General features: G+C 40.2%; 1 pseudogene; it reads right to left on the bottom strand.

Moving 5' to 3' along the window:
- Window positions 1-1565: 1565 nt before the first annotated feature.
- LOC144228494 (5'-AMP-activated protein kinase subunit gamma-1-like) lies at window positions 1566-4102 on the bottom strand (annotated as a pseudogene).
- Between the last annotated feature and the right edge of the window lie 4310 nt (window positions 4103-8412).

Raw genomic sequence — 8412 nt, 5'->3', positions numbered from 1 at the left:
GTCCATTTCAACATGATGTAAATTCATGTTGCTAGTATTTTGGTGAGAATATTTGTATCTATATTCATTAGGAATATTAGCCTGTAGTTTCCTTTTCTTGTCTTGTCCTTATCTGTCTTTCGTATCAGAGTAATGCTGGACTCACAAATGAGGAGAGGAGAATTTCCTCCTCTTCAATTTTTGGGAAGAGTTTGAAAAGGATTGATGTTAATTACTCTTTAAATATTTGTTAGAATTCACCAGGGAAGCCATCTGGTCCTGGGCTTTTCTCTGTTGGGAGGTTTTAAATTATCAGTTCAATCTTCTTACTTGTTTTTAGTCTGTTCAAATTTTCTATTTCTTTATGATTCAGTCTTGATTGGTTGTATGTTTCTAGGAATTTATCCATTTCTTCTAGATTATCTAATTTGTTGGTGTATAATTGTTCATAGCAGTCTCGTATGATCATCTGTATTACTGTGGTGTCAGTTGTAATGTCTCCTTTTATTTTTTTAATTTTTAATTTTTAGAGAGAGAGAGTACAAGCACATGTTGGGGAGAGTGACAGAGAGAGAACAAGAAAGAGAGAATCTTAAGCTGGCTGCATGCCTAGCATGGGGCCCAATGTGAGGCTTGATCCTATCACCTTGGAATCATGAACTGAGCCAAAAGCAAGGGTTGGACACTCAACTGACTGAGCCAGCCAGGCGCCCCTCTCTCCTCTATCATTTCTGATTTTAGTTTTTTGGGTTCTCTCTTTTACTTTGTCTGAATGAAAGTATGTCAATTGTGTTGATCTTTCCAAAAAGCTAGCTGTTAATTTGGTTGATCTTTCCTATTGTTTTTCTGGTTTCTATTTCATTTATTTCTGCTCTGATCTTTGTTATTTCCTTCTTTCTGCTAACCTTGGGCTTAGTGTGTTCTTCTCTTTCTAGTTCCTTAAGGGGTAAAGTTATGTTTTTTATTTGTGATTTCTCTTTTTTGTTGTTGTTTAAGTTCCGATTATTTTTATCAGGATTGCTATGAAAAGCAATATTTCAGCTAACCACTTTGCCCTAGTCCTCTACCTAGCCCCTGTTTACCTTCATATATCTATAGCACAGGAACCCAAAGACCCCCCCCCCCCGCCATCCCCCTTACTCCTATTAGGGGGGGAAAATGTCACTAAGTGGATCCAGCTTCTTCCATACAGCATGAAACAGGATAAATAAAAATGTCTTTATGAGTTTTGTTATGCTGTTATCTCAGGGTGGAGTCAGAGGCAGAGTTAAGGGCTGGTGTGAAATTTGGGAATCTCTTAGGGTTTTTCTCAGGGGCACAGAACCCATAGTTTGCTCAGAAAAGGGACTATGTCTAAGAGGACAGGGGCTAGGCTGGGGAAGGCTGGAGGTTTTTTTCAGGAGTGTTGTGAGGATAGGGACACTTTAAAACCCATTCTCCTTCCTCTTTCCATACCTTCCCCAACTTCCAGGTCAAAGAGTAGGGGTCTCCTGAGCAGAGAATAATCATAGTTCTCTCAAGGTTTCATCTGTGATTCCTGGGGTGGGCAGTGAGTAGGGCTTATTCTGTGGTGCTGCCTGGCCAGCTCAGGATTTTCTGTCCCTGCCGGTGAGCACCAAGAACCGAAGAATATCAGATAGTGATACAGTTTCCTTGACTGCATCGTTCTCATCCACCAATACAAGGTGGTGACTCTCTACAGCCACCAGCCTGTTGATGATGGTCTCCAGAGTCTCATGCACATAGCACTTGAAGACACATCTCAAGGAATGTGATCAACATTGTAGGGCTTTGGTCACTGACACATCTAGGTTATCGTAAGTTTGTTTTCCTGCTAAATTGATAACATAAAACTCGGAGTAGAAGTCCACCACACACTCTCTCTCATCCGCCAGTGGCGGAGTTGAGAATCAGAGCTGCACAAAATAAGTTATGTAGACAGGGGTGGTAGTGTGGACCATAGCAGTGCTGCCCTGAGTGCTAACCTGAAGTTCTTCCAGAGACTTAGATATGAACTCTGGCTTGGGGAATTCAGCAGCAAACAATTTGAGACCCTTGAGAATGTGCTTATAGGTGAATATGTGCAAGGTGTTGCCTGATTCTGAGTCCATAACTGGCATCCTGCAGATCTTGTTTTGAATTAATGAAGAGACAACATGCAGACAAGGGATTAGAAGCAATGCAGACAAGGAATTAAAGAAGTCCATATGTATACGTCCCTCCAAGTTTCTATCTCTACTCTTCCAGCTCATAGGTCTGTATCAACACTGGTTTATTACTAGCAGTGCAAGATGTTTTTAAAAAATTTTTAATGTTTATTTATTTTTTGAGAGAGAGAGAGAGTGTGTGTGAGGGGGGAAGGGGCAGAGAGAGAGGGGAATGGAGGATCCAAAGTGGGCTCTCTGCTGACAGCAAGCCCAATGTGGGGCTTGCACTCACAAACCATGAACCATGCTGTGAGCTGAAGTTGGGGAGGCTCAACTAACTGAGGTACCCAGGCGCCCCTAGTGGTGCAAGATATTGATGAAATCAGTGATGGCCCGAATGCCCACAAAATTTTGCTTCTAACTATCCCACAAAGGGGCAGCTTACATACCATTAATTGCCAAAAAGCTTTCTTCACCCACAGAGAAGTATTAAATATAAACAAATTGGTGCTTGTGGGAGTCAGGTCATAGCCATGATGAGACTTTATAAAAGAAGTGTACATGGTGTAGTTAGATTCTGGGGACCCTTGAGTGTGCTCATTTTCCAGAGCTGGAAACTATCCCAAGAAACGACCATCTCTTTTGCAAGAGGCTAGGTATAATAGATACATTATTTCTTTAAATAAGATTTCTACCTTTCCCCCCTACTTTTCTCCTTCTGTAATGCAGTAATGCATGGCTTCTTTTAATGGTATCATATAATTAATGTAGGCTTTCTTTACTCTTTTTCATTCTTTTTTTTCTTTTTGCTCCTCTGACTGGATGATTTCAAATGATCTGACTTCTAGCTAACAAATTCTTTCTTCTGCTTGGTTGAGTCTGCTGTTGCACTTTCTATTGATTTCTTCATTTTGGTTACTGTATTCTTCAACTCTAGGATTTCTGTGGGTTTTTTAATGTTTATTTATTTATTTTGAGAGAGAGAAAGAGAGAGACAGAGCACGAGTGTGGGAAGGGCAGAGAAAGAGGGAGAGAGAATCCCAAGCAGGCTCCACACTGTCAGCACAGATCCTGAGGCGAGGCTCAATCCCACGCACCTTGAGATCATGATCTGTGTCAAAATCGGAGTCAGAGGCCCAACTGACTGAGCCACTCAGGCACAGATTTTTTTTTTTTAATGTTTTATTTATTTCTAGGAGAGAGAGAGAGAGAGACAGTGTGAGCAGGGGAGGGTCAGAGAGAGAGGGAGATACAGACTCTGAAACAGGCTCCAGGCTCTGAGCTGGCAGTCAGCACAGAGCCCGACGTGGGGCTCGAACCCACGGACCGCGAGATCATGACCTAAGCGAAAGTTGGACGCTTAACTGACTAAGCCACCCAGGTGCCCCAGGCACAGATGTTTTTAAATGGCTTTTATCTTTAATGGTTTCCATTTCTTGTTGAACTTCTCATTTTGTTCATGCATTATTTTCCTAATTTCATTTAGGAATGAAATATAAAATGAAATATAAACAATATGTTTTTTGGGGTTTTTTTTTTTTGCAGTTCACAGAATTTCTTTAAGAATGTTATTCTGATTTCTTTGTCAGACAGTTCATAAGCCTCCATTTCTTTAAGTCAGTTGCTGGAGTTTTATTAGTTTCTTTTGGTGATGCCATGTTTCCTTGATTATTCATGATCCTTGTGGTCTTGTTTTGGTGTCTGTACAACTTAGGAAGTAGCTACCTCTTCCAGTCTTTAAAGACTGGCTTCAACAGGCAAAACTTTTTACCAGTTGGCCCATCCAGAGACTCTGAGTGGGCCATCTGGGGGTATCCATAGATGGGCTTGCTATTGGAGTCCTTTAGTGAGCAGGCCTGGTGCTTGGGTACATGGCAGTGGACCTGGATCCTGAGTCCACAGGGGCCATCCTGGTGCTGGAGATCACTGGGGTGAGCCAGCATCTGGATCCAGGGGGTTGAGTAGTACTTGTCCATTGAATGATTTGCAGACTGTTGATCTTCAGTAGTAGTGCAAATTTAGGTACACAAGATGATCTGTTGGGTGAAGAAGAAAATTAGTAGAACTTCTAATTATATTTCTTCCTTACCTCATTTCTTTTAGTTTCCATTTCATGAATGTTCTGTAATATACTGAATGTTACATACAATAGTATGTACACATACATAAACTATAAATAAATACACACATTTGTGGAGGTCCAGGCCCAACATGTATACTGTTGAAGTAAATGTTCAAATAAGTTTAGGAGACCATTACTCTAAACCACTACCTTACAGTTTTTCTTCAAAAAGAATATAGCTGATTAATTTACAGCTTTCTTAATTACTAGCAGACCTGAAGATATGTTTTTGTCACCTTGATAGAACTGCATTTTCTAAGTATCCATAAAGCAATATCATCTATCAGAGATAGTGATTTTAGAAACTTCATATATTATTGTGGGTCTCACTCTCCGAGAGTAAATTGGAAAGGATAAAATAGAGAATGTATTTTCTGTGCCTTATGAAGTTAACTAGTTGTTATTATAGACACAATGAGAATTAATTCTGTTCTCTGACCACCTGAGAATAACATTTTTAAGGTAAGGAATTACCTGTTCATTGAGACATAAGTCAATAATGGAGTCGACTAATGATAGACCAGGGAACAATCAGATAAAATATAGTAAATTATGTTCTGTCATATGGTAATTCTTAATAACTCAGCTGTCACTCTAGACATTTTTTCATCTTTATCTGGAGAATGGAAAGAAATAAAATTTAGGCTATTACAGACAAGGTAAAAATCCTAGGATGTGGGTAGAAAGAAAGACTTTACAAAGTAGACTCTTAAATGGGGTGCTGACAGGTGAGTAAGAGTTCACCAAGGTGACAAGGGGAGAAATGGAAGAGAACATTCCAGATAGAGGGAGCAAAGTGCAAAGATCAGATGGAAGATCGCTGGGGAATGGAAGGGAGTGCAGCACGACTGTGGCATACAGAGGCTGCTTGTGTTTGGAAGAGAGTACAGGAAGGGGAGATCAAAGAAGCAGGGTCAAAGAGAGGGTACCAGATAACATGGTCATTAAGAGTTAGACAAACCTGGAATCAGATTCCTGCTCAGCCTCCTAATAGTTCTGTGACCATAAGCAAGTACCTCTATAATATTCATAATTCCCTGTCTGTAAATGTATAATAACCTCCAAGGGCTATTGTGAATTTGAAATAAGAGAATCCATTTGAAATGTTCAGATTGGCACTCAACACATGATATCATTTAAGGTCTCAGTAAACAGAAAGTGTTGTTGTTCTTCCTGTTGTTATTCCAATGACAACTTATGACCGCACGAACACACACGCACACACACACAAACTAATAACAACTGTAGGATTATGGGATGGCTTATATACCACATCAAAGAGTTCAGGCTTTATCTTTTGAGGCAGTATTCCTAAAATGGGATCAATTTGTCTGTAAAACAAATGGTCTTCAAGTTGTTAGACAGCTTTTGTGACATAGGCAATGAATGGTAAAATATGTGCTTAAGGGTTTTATAAATTTGAAAAGGAAGAAAAATTATCAAGGACCATTATTTTCCTCATAATGGTTCAAGGGTGCAGATGGCTCAAAACGGTCAGACTCTTAAGAAGTTGTCATTGAAATTCAGTCACTAGGATATATCATTTATTTAGCTATATCGTGCACATTATTGTTTATGGTGTAAAATTTGCATTTTTTGTTGTTACTCTTATGTTTTGTTATGGTTCTGATGAACAAAAATAGATTAATGACTATAAAGTGGTTCATTGAAGTGTAAAAGCAAAGATAAAAATAGTAACACAAACACTGCAAGTCAGAAGAGTAATTAGTGAACAGGACTCCAGGATCTGTTGGGACAAGAGCATCTGTGAATGCGATGATTTCATCCAAGGAGCTGAAAGGCAACGTGTGAATGGAAAGTGTGGCTATGAATATCTAAAAACTGGATTTTTCTGAGGAAGGGATTTATCCCCCTCTTGTCTCTAACGTACACTCTATTAGAAAGCTCTTTGTCAGAGAGCTTCATGATGCCTCCAGAGGTTTCATGCCATTTCCAAAATAGAATAACATTGTTGGTCCACCAGTAGATTCTCTCGGACTAAGTACAGAATATTTTGTGATACAAAATTAATGTTATTTCCAAATACAAAGAGGCTAAACAGCAACAACAGATTCAAGTCATGCTATCGTCAACATACTTATAAAACCAGCCTCAGGCTCCTGGGTGGCTCAGTTGGTTAAGCATTTGACTCTTGATTTCGGCTGAGGTCATGATCTCACAGTTTGGGGGATTGAACCCCAAGTCGGGTTCTGCACTGACAGTGCAGAGCCTGCTTGGGATTCTCTCTCTCTCTCTCTGCCCGTCCCCTACTCTCTCTCAAAATAAATGAATAAACTTAAAAAATGCCAGCCTCAAATTCAGGACAAATAAAATGCTAGGAGAAAAGCAAAGATAGCCATAAGCAAGCCTAATGACATGGTCATACAAATATGGTAGTTATTATGATGATGATATTTTGTTTTACAGCTGAGTCTAAAGCACTAGAACTCTCTGCATCCATGTGGGACTTATATAAAAGAGAAAGACACATTTTATATTTTTGAGTTCTCTTTATCAATTCATCTAATATTTTTGTGAGACATGGTGCAGACTGGGAGCATCTCTGAGGTGACGCTCATGGAGGACCAGCCATGTGTCCAGCAAAGAAAGGTTTGGTGTATCAGTATCTATCGCTACAATAATGCAACACAATCTCAAAGCTACTTAAACACTGAGAATTTATTGATCTCATGAGCCTATAGGCCAACTGGATGGTTCTCCCATCTCAGCTAAGCTCACCCCAGTGTCAATGATAAGATGTGGGCAGGGTCAACTACCTAATTTGTGGAGCCCAGTGCAGAATAAAAATGCAGGGCCCCTTATTGAAAAAATTACTAAGAATTTAAAAGACGGTGACAGCAGATTATTCAACCCAGCATGGGGCCTTCTTAACACAGAGCCCCTTTGTGACTAAAAAGGTCCCCTGACCCTGAGGCCAGCCTGGGCTGTGGGTCATGTGGGCAGTTCTGCTGCTGTTGGCTGGGTCCTTTCATATGTCTGGCTATCAGCTTGGCTAGTCTGGGATAAACTTATCTGGGACAACAGGGGTTGCTCTATACCATGCATCCCCTCCTTCAGCAGGCTAGCCCAAGCGTGTTCTTATGGCAAAGGCAGAGGAGCAAGAACAAGCCAGCCCAAATATGCAAGCACTCATCAAGTCTCTGCCTTGTCACAATCACTGACATCCCCCTGGGCCACAGCAAAGTCACATGGCCAACTCACGGATGAGGAGAGAGGAGGCTTCAATATGATAGGATGAGGAAGGGCATAGAACTATGCCACTTTTGCCATGGGCTCACTTGACTAGTCAATAATGGTTGTATCTGAGTGCTAAATATCCCACCACTTTACTTACTAAGAACATCATTATGCATCCTGATCTAACCCTAATCAAAGGTTGAAGAAGTCATGAAAATTGTTAGCACAGTCAAATCTCAGTCACTGAGCATGTGTCTTTCCTGTGTATTTTGTGCAGATATGTGTGGCAGGTACTAAAACTACTATTCCACACTAAAGCATGCTGGCTGTCCATGGGGAAGGTACTCATGTAGATAGTCAAAATGGAAGAGGAGATAAGATTTCTTTATAACACTAATGATCCCGTGAAAGACCAGAAATCATAAATCTGGTCCTTGTTGTCATTATCAGCATTATGAAGAAATGTTATCTCTGATTTCAAGTGATATGTCAACACACTGTGGTCAGGAGCTTGAAAAGCTTGAACTTCTCCGTTTAGGTCCAACGTAATAGGATATTATGTGGTGAGGATATTCAGTGCTGGGGATAAGATATCAGGAAATTGAACTTTGAAGCAGGAGGCTTCACAGGCAGGCATTGACAACACTTGATTTTCTTCACTCTCTGGAGAAAGAAATCAATGACATTTAATAACCATACACAATGCTAGGAATCATAGAGAAATTCTCTCCAGAGCTGAACCCAAAACAAAAAACAAAAAGCAATTCATTTGCAACTATCACCCGAGTGAAATCATCAGACCTTCTTAGACTTAGCTGTTCATAAAAGTGGTCTTTAATGAGAAATGTCACTGCTGTTTCTCAGTAGATGTCCCATCAAACTTGATAAAACCATCTCTCAGGACCGCTAAACATTTTCTGCTTTAACCAGTAGCCCATAATTCTTAGTTAGTGCTTTCTCATTTAG

This window comes from Crocuta crocuta, unplaced genomic scaffold (genome assembly GCF_008692635.1).
Source record: "Crocuta crocuta isolate KB4526 unplaced genomic scaffold, BGI_CrCroc_1.0 scaffold73, whole genome shotgun sequence".
NCBI classification, from domain to species: domain Eukaryota; kingdom Metazoa; phylum Chordata; class Mammalia; order Carnivora; family Hyaenidae; genus Crocuta; species Crocuta crocuta.
Note: the sequence above shows the minus strand (reverse complement) of the source record. Positions and strands in the feature narration are given on the sequence as shown.